The 12,275-nt window shown below is 34.6% G+C and overlaps 1 protein-coding gene across 1 annotated transcript in view; it reads left to right on the forward strand.

Annotated features, from left to right (window-relative positions):
- The window catches only part of LOC145296133 (uncharacterized), a 1,188,759-nt gene that overhangs the window by 411,102 nt on the left and 765,382 nt on the right, over positions 1 to 12,275 (forward strand). The gene's annotated exons all lie outside the window — the stretch shown is intronic.

The following is a 12,275-nucleotide window of genomic DNA, read 5'->3' on the forward strand; positions in this document are numbered from 1 at the left end:
AAAAAAGAGATATTTAGGCGCTTTAAGAAATAGCAGTTAAAAAAAAACAACTTTATTATTAGATTGAGAAAGTAAGAAGGAATAAGAACTAAAATACAAGAACAATATTCTATAATATAAATTCACCTGTGTGATTCAATGTATGTATGTATGTATGTATGTATGTCTAAGCCTTTCGATAGAGGCAAGGGATTTTAACGGGATCCGTATCTTTTTAAGTCGACCCTTCGGACGACAAATATCGAAAAATTGTCTAAAAAATATATATTCCTTTCACCCTCAACTGGGCACTTTTCTACAGAGATGCGTCGCTTTTTTTCGCCAATATTTTCGAAAGTCATCTCCTTTTTTCGATTGTATAGCCTTAATTTAAACATTTGTCACTTCCGGTTTGGTGATGGGCCCAACAGCGAAAAAGTCACGTTTTTTTTTTCACGCTCTTTTCCTCCTTCGTAGTACGGGTACGAGCCTACCTGCCTACTACCCCTTTTATTTTGCTCAACACACACACTTCCAACCACCCGGGCAATGCCGGTCACCAAGGCTAGTCATATATAAAAGACACTTTGGCTAAATATGCGTCTGTGTGTGGGAGTTTGTTCCCTATTAACTCCGAAACAGATGGGCCGATTTTTAAACCAATTCACACAAATATACATTATATGTCTGGGAGTGTTCTGAGATATGATTCGTATCAGAATGCGACCGTATGTACAGAAAATATAGAAAATCTGATTAAAGAAACACGGTCCGATTATAACAAAAGTTAACATCCTTATACAGCCTAAGATTACAAGTGCAGTTTATAAGCTTTATCTAGGCACAAGCAAAAGAACAGGCGAATAAAATCAAAAGTGGATTCTTTGATGAAAGAGGGCGCGGTCGAAATGAATAATGTTTAGAGCACAATTGAAAATGATATTGACGTTTACATTTTTAACTCTAATGTAAACTCTTTGTAAAAATGATTTTATAAAACTAATAGTAGGTTCCCTACAGTAGAATATAGATTATCATGTAATGTGGATTAAGTCGTTGCAGAGAGGAATGTGAAGTTACTTCCTGGTGCATCGCTAAATAGAATCACTTATCAAATAAGTAATTATATAAAAAAATAGTAATTAACTAGCTGGACCTGTGGATATTCTACAGGGGACTCATTCATATGTAATATATTGATGTTGGCATTCTGTAGATGTTCAGTGTAAATGGAGACGCTCTGATATTATTGTAGCTCTTTTGTTAAAACTACAAAACTATTTATTTAAACCAGCACAGACGCCCGGCGTAGCTTTGTCGTAAATTACGCTGAAATATGATATCTTAATTCTGGCAGATTCCGTATATATTATTATAGAATTAATGTTCTATAGATTTTAGTTTATCATAAAGTTACGATTTGTAAAGTAAAAAATATATATCCATATGACATGGGTGCATTAGCTTGAATCGAAACCGAAACCAAAACATGAAAAAAAGTATATATATATATATATATATATATATATATATATATATATATATATATATATATATATATATATATAAGTTTTTGTTTTTCAGATATAATCGAAACCGAAACCAAAACTTATGAAGAATTCTGAATAAAATTATTTATTAAAAAAAATCATTTACTGGGTGGCCATAAGCTATAATCGAAACTGAAACCAAAACTTATGAACAATTCTTGGTAAAATTATTTATTACAAGAAATGGAAGTCCATAACAAATAAACGACAGTCACTCAGATGACACAGAAAATAAATAACACACGCGCTATAGTAATAATATATAGATGAAATTCGTTGTTCACATATGCAAATTAGTAAACCTCTGTTTAGTAGCTCGTATATACATGGCTGAGTTAATTAAGAAGTCCGTTTTCTTAAATGTAAATAGAAAAAATAAAATTTAAATATAAATATAAATGCAAAGATAAACTCAAGTTTATATTTATATAGATTTATCATCATCGTCATCTTATCCGGCGGGATACCTGAACCAAATTGACTCTTTCTCTCCACAGGTCTCTATCTTCCATGGCCTTAAGAAGATCTTCAAGTTGTAAGCCAGTGTCTTCTGTCAACAATTTTGTGTACCTCTTTACAGGTCTTCGTAATTTAGCGGTTCCGTGTTTACGATCTTCCAGGACCATATCACTGACGACCTCATCTTTTCTTCTGTAGCAATGTCCAGCATATCGGATTCTTTCTCTGATGACTTTTTTTACACAAGAATAACTACTTATCAAAGTCCGGAAGCTACTCGAGGATAAGGGTTAATGGATAAACATTAGTCAATGTGATTATGGAGTAGTAAATATAAGTAGTGAGATTTTTGTAAATTGGATTGGGGAACGGTTCATAAGAACTTGTTTACATTATACTTGAAGACAATCAGATTGTAGTCAGCTGAAAAGCAAGCAATCAGAAGAGAGTTCTACAGGTGTGCAGTTCTAAGAAATAATCTTTGTTCATGGAATCTGCATTTATGTTTAGGTACAGATAAAGAGTGTGGGAAATTATTGATAGTAATTTTGACTACACGAGTGTTATTCGTGAAAGTTTGGCGAGAGGGGACCATAGATTGAAGCTAAAAGTAAAAAATAAACAACTAAAAATATCCTGGTTAATCGACCATACAGACGTCTAATGGTTGGGTGTGTTTTACAGTTTAAATTTAACACTGCCCGTAAGTGTAAGTTCCATCTAATCATTTTTCAGTTTTTTTTTTGTTTTGTTTTTTGAGAATCCATGCTGGTGAACCATAAAGCAACACCGTCTCCACTACGGTGCTAAAAAAAGGTACTCTAATCTAAATCTGACCCCAAAATCGCCATGGAGATGGAATATGTGCCTACATTAAAGATGGCTTTCCGTGTGGTAGGGATATCTCCAGAGAAGACTCTAATTTAACTTACATGTGCTTCCGGGTTTCACTTGCTTACACCACTGCATTTATATTTGCTGTCTATCGCCCCCACAACAGCGGAGTTACTTTAAGACCATATCTGAAAAAATTGACCACATCCTGTCTGCTCACCCTTCAGCTAACATCCACATTTGTGGTAACTTCAATGTCCACAATGTGGAATGGCTGATCCACTCTAACAAGACAGATGATGAGGGGAGGTTCTGTCATGATTTTGTCATTGCCTAGGAGTTCACCCAGATTGGTCACGAACCAACCCGAGTGCCCGATACATTCGGTCAGTATGCTAGCATTCTAGACTTTTTTCACACAACTTCCCCTGAGCTATGTTCATGTTTCGTTCTATCTCCTCTGCGATCTTCCGACTACTCGGTTGTATCAGTTAAGATAAAAACGAAATGAAATAAGTCTTCAGATGTACCTCCACCGTACTGTATATCGATACTCTACGGCTAACTGGGATAGCTTCCGTACACTTATATCTGATCTATCCCTTCCATGTTTTAAAAGGATGTGTCCTCTATAGTATCAGACCTGACCGAATGGCTTATGTAGACATACACCGATTCATACCGTCCAAAAAATTCCAACAAAAACCTAACAGCCAGCCATGATTCTCCCAAGAATTTGCTGCTGCCATCGCGCACAGAAATCACTTTTTCTACAGCTACCAACGTAATAGATGCACTGAGACGAAAGCTGCCTTCAGAACTGCCAGCAACCACCATCAATGGACCTGATGTCATCTCGTCAGCATCAGACAAGGCCAAACTGTTTGCCTAAAACTTTGCAGCTAATTCTACCCTATACGACGAAGGCCATCAACTCCCCGTATTTCCTCTAATAACGAACAACACGCTATGCAACATACAAATATCTGTGTGTGATGTCGCCAAGTATGAATCGGTGTATGCCTACAATTAGCCATTCGGTCAGGTCTGATACCAACTGGCCCTGACGGCATTCCAATCATTGTGCTGAAAAAGATTCAACCAGAACTTGCCCCCTTACTTACAAAACTCTTTAAGCATTGCCTTAAAGAGAAGTGCTTTCCAACACCCTGAAAAACCTCATCAGTATGCCCTGTATTTAAGAATTCAGGTGATAAGTCATCTCCCTTTTAGTACAGACCAATAAGTCTCCTGTGTGTTATGCTGGAATCCATATTAAATAGAGAAGTAGTCAACCACCTCAGCAGAAATAACCTTCTTAGTGACATGCAATATGGTTTCCGTTCTGCCAGATCTACAGCAGATGTGCTAACTGTTATATCTCATACGATTAACGAATCTCTTTACAAAGGCTTCCTCTCTAGGACAATTGCTCTTGACATATCAAAGGCATGACATAAGGGCCTACTTCACAAGATTTCCAGCTACGGTATAACTGGAATTGTTTTCTCGATCATTAAATCATTTATCTCCGATAGGCTCATAAGGGTAGTGGCTGATGGGCAGAAATCAGAGGCCCTCAATATTAATGCTGGAGTCCCTCAGGGGTCCATCCTGGGCCCAACTCTCTTCCCGATCTACATCAATGATCTCCAAAAACACATACTTTAATCATTCGTTGACATATATCTTGATGACAAAACCATCTATGGCAACACATCAAATGCTATAAATGACAAAGTTCTCTCTGATTCTCTCTCCTCTGATCTTGAGTACGTGGTACAGTGGGTGAAGACCTGGCTGGTTACTTTTAATGCATCTAAAACCAAGCTCCCATCTTTACATCATCAACGCTCTGATCTCCATCTGGCATCAATTGAAATGGGTGGCTCTCGTCTAGGGGAAGCTCTATGTTTTGATAAGCTTCTAAGCTTGACCTTTACGCCTGACCTGAAATGGAACACGTACATCAGGTCAGTTGCCAAGGTCTCTGAAAAAATGGTAGGAAACTTCTATCCCTCCAGAAGATATCTCACCCCTGATGCAATTCTCTCTGTATAAAAGCCGAGTACGTCCAAGGATGGAGTACTGCTCCCACATCGTGACAGGAGCTGCTAAAAACAGCCTATCCTGCCTTGACAGAGTACAAAATAGGCTTCGTGGCCTAGTGGGTGATGCCCTTTTCTCGTCCATGAAACCTCTCTCCCACAGGAGAGACGTTGCGAGCCTGTCTTTGTTTTATCGTTACTACCATGGCAGGTGCTCGTCCGAGCTCCAATCTCTGGTCCCCCTTCGGCAATCTTTCACGAGAAACACCCGTCTAGCTGAAACCACTGTCAAAAGTTTTCCCCACTCCTTATCTGTGCCAAAATCAAAACGTAGATTCCTTGAACAAAGCTTCTTTCTTAGAAGTGCACGCCTGTGGAACTCTGTTCTGTTGCCTGTTTCCCACCTGACTACAATCTGGATGTCTTCAAGTCCAATGTAAACAAATTCCTGATGAACCGCCCCCTTAAGTAAGGCACTTTATCAAATCTCCTATATTAACGTACTGTACACGCAATAAGCCTTACTTCCGAGTGGCTTCCGGCCTTGATAAGTGGTGACTCCTTGTAAAAAAAAGGAAAAGGAAAAAAAAAAGATTTCCTTGATCTGTTCCGAGAAGGCAAATTTCCATGTAATTTTCAGCCGTAGTTATAGATTCATAATGAACCATAATATTATCAGAACACCAAAACATCATTTTGGTTTTATTTTTTTCGAGATATAAGTTAATCAATAATGAAACGACGTTTAGCATTTGATTTTATGATATGATCACATAAAAATACGCTCAACTTAGTCATGTCAATACGATATGGAAATATTCGATTATTGTATTTTATTTCGACGAAGAATAAAAAAAAACAACAAAGAAATCAAACGAAACAAAATGGAGGCAGCAAATTCCGGTTAAAAACGATATTAAATTTAACGATTAAACTAAACGATTCAAAAAAAATATATATATATATACAGTAATCCCCGAGATACGGCATTAATCAGTGCAGGTGTAGATGAAATAATCGTATGTCGGGGTCTAATTTTTTTTAATACAGTACATGTTAAAAATTAGTAACACAATACAGTATAGGATATAATACACATGTAGATACTCGAATAACATTATAAATAATACATGCGAGGCAAAAAACGTAACAAGGGGCCGGGAAATAATCGTAACCTGAAGAAAGAATATCCCAAGGCCATTGTATCCTGGTGTTTTCTGTATATATAATAAACTAATAATTATTCATTTTTTACCTAGAGATACTAGTGTTTCATGTTTACGCAATCATCAGTGTAGGGTATCAATTCCTGCCGGTCATGTGATTCGGACCGAGCCATGAAGCCACCCATTGCTCGATTAACTGATCCGCTTCCTCCGGATCACCAAAAGATTGCCACGGGAATGGAGGAAATTGGGAATTATTAAGCGCCGAATTCGGGCGAGTACATTAGGTAATCTGGAGTGTTCGCACGAGCAGAAGTCATGAACATTGCATTGACGCTTATTTGATTGCCTTATTTTTAAGTCCGCAGACAGTGCTTATATATATATATATATATATATATATATATATATATATATATATATATATATATAGTAAGTTATGAAAATATATCACGAGGATAAAATGCGGAATATTCTGTGTAGCTTAATTGCCATATATATTACTACCGAGCTCTACCTACCTATCGAGCACTGTTGAAGTAAATACTGAAAAATTTACGTATAAAATTATATCTTCATATATTAATTCATGTGATTAAATAAAGTGATCACACACACACACACACACACACACATACATATATATATATATATATATATATATATATATATATATATATATATATGAACAAATGATTCATAAAACATGTTAAAAGACATATTGAAAAAGAGTTAAAAACATATTTAATTTTAAAAAGGAAGCACAAGATAAGTGGATAGTCCTTAATCCGCGGAGTTTCGAAGAAATACTCTCCTTCTCATCAGAGGGCAGGACTATCCATTCATGTGAAATCTCTTTATCATTTTTCTTTTACCTCCTATTCCCCTTACCTCACTCTTTTTTTAACCAAGTAAGATCTGTGACTTACTTGTAGTTTCATTAAATACTTTTACATGCAAAATCCGATCCCGCATTTTGCTAATTCCTGCCCTCTGATGAAAAGGAGAGTATTTCTTCGAAACTCCGCGGATTAAGGACTATCCACTTATCTTGTGCTTCCTTTTTAAAATTAAATATGCTTTTAACTCTTTTTCAAGATGTTTATATTATAAGCTCTATTTCCTTTTCGGTTTTATTGAGCTTTTACATCTGGTTGAGATTACCTTACTTGTAAATATTAACTCTTTAATATTTATAATATACTAGCGGGGGGGGGGTACCCGGCGATGCCCGGTGTCTTGAGATAAATCAAAACTCCGGGGGGAGGTTTAAATAAAAAAAAATATTTTGGTAGCTAAGTATGAGAATCGAACCCGTACCCTTGAGTTGGAAATTAATGTGAAAAAAAAAAAAAAAAAAAACGGGAGACGTTACCCATTAGGTCACCGCGACATACATACAACATACTCAGGTTTTAATTTATTTATTAAACTATAAAAACAGGCGTGCGCAATAAAAGTTAACTCTGCTGCTTCCATTTGACCTAATGAAGTCACGCAGTTGTCTGTTTTTGTTTTTTTCCCCCAACAGATGTTGGGGGGAGGGGAACCAGCTCCCAATTGTCCAGATTGAATAACAATTGTCTGATGTACAACATTGATCAAAGCTGATTGCTTCTGGACATTTCCCGGCGTAATGTCGAGGACTGCTTAACTTTGAATTAGTTTCGCTTTTTATACGAAAAAGCCTCATCAACATGCGAGAAGCCAAAATAGCAATAATTTTGTAAAAATCGACGTAAATAAATCTATACGCTACGCGCTTTCCTAATTCGTAGATATTATTATATAGGACCTATATACACAGTTGTAAGCTATAGTAACGACCCCGGGAGCGTGTGATCGAAAAGCCTTTTGAAGACATACACGAACTGGTCACACACATTTTGCCTTTTATTTTAAGCTTACCATTTTGATTACCTTGGTAAACTTATTGTAATTTTTATCTCTCTCTCTCTTTCTCCCTTTCTCTCTCTCTCTCTCTCTCTCTCTCTCTCTATATATATATATATATATATATATATATATATATATATATGAAAGAAGAAAAATCATACGTTGTAACTATATTTTCGTTGAATAGAATTGAAAAGTTATGAGTAGAACCTGCTTGTGCATTGTGCCTGTTTCACGCGAGAAAACCAGCAGGGAGTGGATACGATGCCGCCATTTTAAGATCGCACCGTGAAATATTGGATAATCATGGCGACGTTTTCTGCTGAAACTCGATATGCTCTCTTTGCGCGGGAAACGGGAATCACCAAATATGAAAACGCTGAGCTATCCTCGAATAGACGCTTAATGGAAGCCATTGTTCCCGTTGTGACAAAATAAATACAATAACCCCCAAAATATGTTTACTCTAGGTAAAAATAAAATTTAAATGAATGCGATGCTTTTGTGCCGTGTGAGGCGACGTGCTGATATTTGCACTGAATCTACGCACGCGATGCGCGGTGATACGGGTCTGAATACGGAAAAGATTCGTAGTTTTGAATTGCATAAAGTTGCAGTGTCTATATTTGGCATCCATCGGCTATGGACACGAAACACACATTTAAAGTGTATAGTCTTGTAATTGTTACTTCAAACACCAAACCAATCGAATGGCTGATCGATATTCCTTTTTAACCTTTATCGGTTTTTATATAGGATTTGCTTTCTTTCGTTAATTTTACTTCAATCGAAGTTCTTGGAAATCAAAACAGAACCCATCCTAGGTCTAACACTCGATAGATATTTGAATATCTCTATCTCTTCTCTACATTTATTTAAATGCAACTTTGCCTCTGTGTGTGTGTGTGTGTGTGTGCGTGCGTGTATGTGTGTGTGTATTTGCGTGCGCGTGAGTTCGTTCCTTATAGACTCCGAAACGGCTGAACAGATTTTCATTAAAATTTACAGAACTTTAGTGTATAAGTCTGATCTGCATTGATAAGAGTGATCTTAGTTAAGTTTTTTCATAAAATACGCCTGATTATTACCGATAATCGATATTCGAAACCGTTATTTTAATGTATCTATCATTGGTAAAGGCATTTTTCCATCTCGTCGCTTAGTAACAATGATAGAATAACGAGCAGTGAAAATTTTACTGTGGGTAAGTTGATAGCGGGGTTTTCTTTTTTTTTTTTCTTTTTTTTTTTGCATAACGTGCTCTGTAGGTTCAAACTCCGCACGTAAATTTTTTTTTTTTTCCTTAACTGTAAAGAATTTTATAAGCCTTGACAATTTACGGGTTTTTTTCTTTTTTTTTTTTTGCATGATGTGGTCTGTAGGTTCAAACCCCGCACGTACATTTCTTTATGTATTTTTCCCGTTAAATAGAAAGAAACTTATATAAAATAATTTTTTGAAAGAAGTAATAGGTTGTCTAGAGGGTAATATAGAATAATATATATTTTGGACTAAGTTACACGGATTTCGATGACAATAAGAATATAAGAGTATGAAATATTTGTTGATCATCATTCAATCCCGGGCAAAGTCGAGTCTCCCTGCTAGTATTCCATAAAAGTACTTCTTTACCTCTCAAACATTGAATTAATAAAAAAATCATAACATAAATTTCCTCTGCCTTAGAAATCATTTAAATATGTTTTAGTAAATCTTTTTTGTGGTCTCTTGGTCTTACTGTATTCCAGGAGAAGAATTCATCTAGTCTGGTGGAGTATCCAGCTACGTGCTGTTACCTGAAGCAACATCACTTGTAGAAGGTATACCATTCCTCGTGAAAGTTAGTGCGGATTAGCCATACTGAGTAGATCATATTTGGGCCGCGAATACTTTGTAATTTTGAATATTTAGACCAGCTTTACTTGTAAGGAAAGGGTTAGGGTTAGGGTTAGGGTAAGGGTTAGGACTAGTATCCTAGTGTACAAAGAAACCCTAGCCACTTTAGGATAGTGTCTCGTAGTTATTCAATATTTCTGGCTGTCTTTGTTTTAAAAATCTATCAATCGCTACACCGTCTCTCATTTATCAACTGCATATGAAGATTTTAGATATACGCATAATATATTTAACAAGTCATTATGAATTTGGGAACATGGCTGATTATCGTGAGAGTCGGTAATGTGAACTGTATTGGGTCTTATCTATCGATCAGTCGATTTCCACGAAACTTTATATTGATTAAAATAGAATAAGAACTTTCTTAAACTGTGGGCTTTCGAAAATGTATATTTTTCTAATCAAAGGCATGTACAACAGATGTAGTAGAAACAAAATTATTCGTAAGTATAAACTTTGAAAACTTTGGAGCGTAAACAACTATCCATGGATTAGAAAATAGGTAGAGTCCGTTAGAACACGAATAGTCCGAAGATAAATTCCGCTTTAATTTTGGAGATGAATTCAATTAATCTCTAGTTGCAAATCTGGAACAATTTTATATATATATATATATATATATATATATATATATATATATATATATTATAAATATTAATGTACATATATATATGATAAATTGTATATATATATATATATATAAATTATATATATAGTTATATATCTAAATTATGTATGTCTAAATTATTAATATATATACATATATACATTATGAATATAAATATATAAATTATATATATATATATATATATATATATTAGGATATAATGATTACTACGATACTATCCGATTGATTACCTGTACACGCAACAACCCTTATCCCTGAGTAGTTTCCAGGCCTTGATGAGTGGTGACTAACTTGTAAAAAATATATAAATTATAAATATATATATAAATGTTAAAGATATATATATATATATATATATTTATATAAATTATCCGTATATATAAATTATGAATATGTATATAAATTGTAAATATATATATATATATATTTATGATTTGATTTGTTTGATTTAAATTGTATATATATATATATATACATATATATATAAATTATAAGTATATATATAAATTATATATATATACATAAATTATAAATACATATATATATAAATTATAAATATATATTTATATACATAAATTATAAATATATATATATATATAAATTACAAATATATATATGCACAATATAAAAATTATATATATATGCATATATACACACACATACACACACACACACACACACACACACACACACACACACACATATATATATATATATATATATATATATTGGAATTTTTTTTCATAACTAAGCACATAATTTATTAGCAATTTACTATCAAAATGAGATGGCTAAAAAAAGCACAAATGTGCAAAGGAATAGTTAAACACAAATTAAAGAACGAATAAGCACTTCTGCATTACACAGACGACGCCATTGCTAGAGGCGATAACTTCAATCACTTCCTGGTAAGATTACACGGCTAATAAATAACAAACAAGATTTTTTTCGGAACAAAAAACATTTGAAAACTAAAACATTTACTGTATAAAAATATATCACTATATAATTATATAAGCATGTATTGGGAAGTCTGCTTATGAATATATATATATATATATATATATATATTTTTACAAGAAGGTCACCACTTATCAAGACCCGGAAGCCACTCAGCGATAAGGGTTATTGCACGTACAGTACGTTGTATGTTAATGTTGAGATTTCATAAAGTGTCTACTTAAGGGGACGGTTCACCAGGAATTTGTTTACGTTGGATTTGAAGACATCCAAGTTGTAGTCAGGTGGGAAACAGGCAGATGGAACAGAGTTCCACTGGCGTACTGTTCTAAGAAAGAAGCTGTGTTCATGGAATCTACGTTTTGATTTAGGCACAGATAGAGAGTGGGGAAAATTTTTTGACAGTGGTTTCAGATAGACGGGTGTTTTTCGTAAAAGATTGGCGGGGGGGACCAGAGATTGGAGCTCAGACGAGCACTTGTCATAGAAATAACGGTAAAACAAAGACAGGCTCGCAACGCTTCTTCAGTGGGTGAGAGGTTGCAGGGAAGAGAAAAGGGCATCCCCCACTAAGCCACGAAACCTATTTTGTACTCTGTCAAGGCAGGATAGGCTATTTTAGCAGCTCCTGCCCAGATATGGCAGCAGTATTCCATCCTTTGATTAATTAAAGAATTTTTGAATTAAAGCAACATTGGATTATGTTTCTGGAAACATTTTTTGAATAAAAGTAATTTTTTTTTTTCACGAAGAATTTAATAATTTAAATGACACATTTTTCGAATTAAAACAACAGCGGATTTTTTTTTCCGAATTTTTTTTGTTATTATTTATTTAAAGTAACATTTTCACTGTAACA

Source organism: Euprymna scolopes, chromosome 16 (assembly GCF_053919585.1).
Source record: "Euprymna scolopes isolate OS-2025 chromosome 16, ASM5391958v1, whole genome shotgun sequence".
Classification (NCBI taxonomy): domain Eukaryota; kingdom Metazoa; phylum Mollusca; class Cephalopoda; order Sepiida; family Sepiolidae; genus Euprymna; species Euprymna scolopes.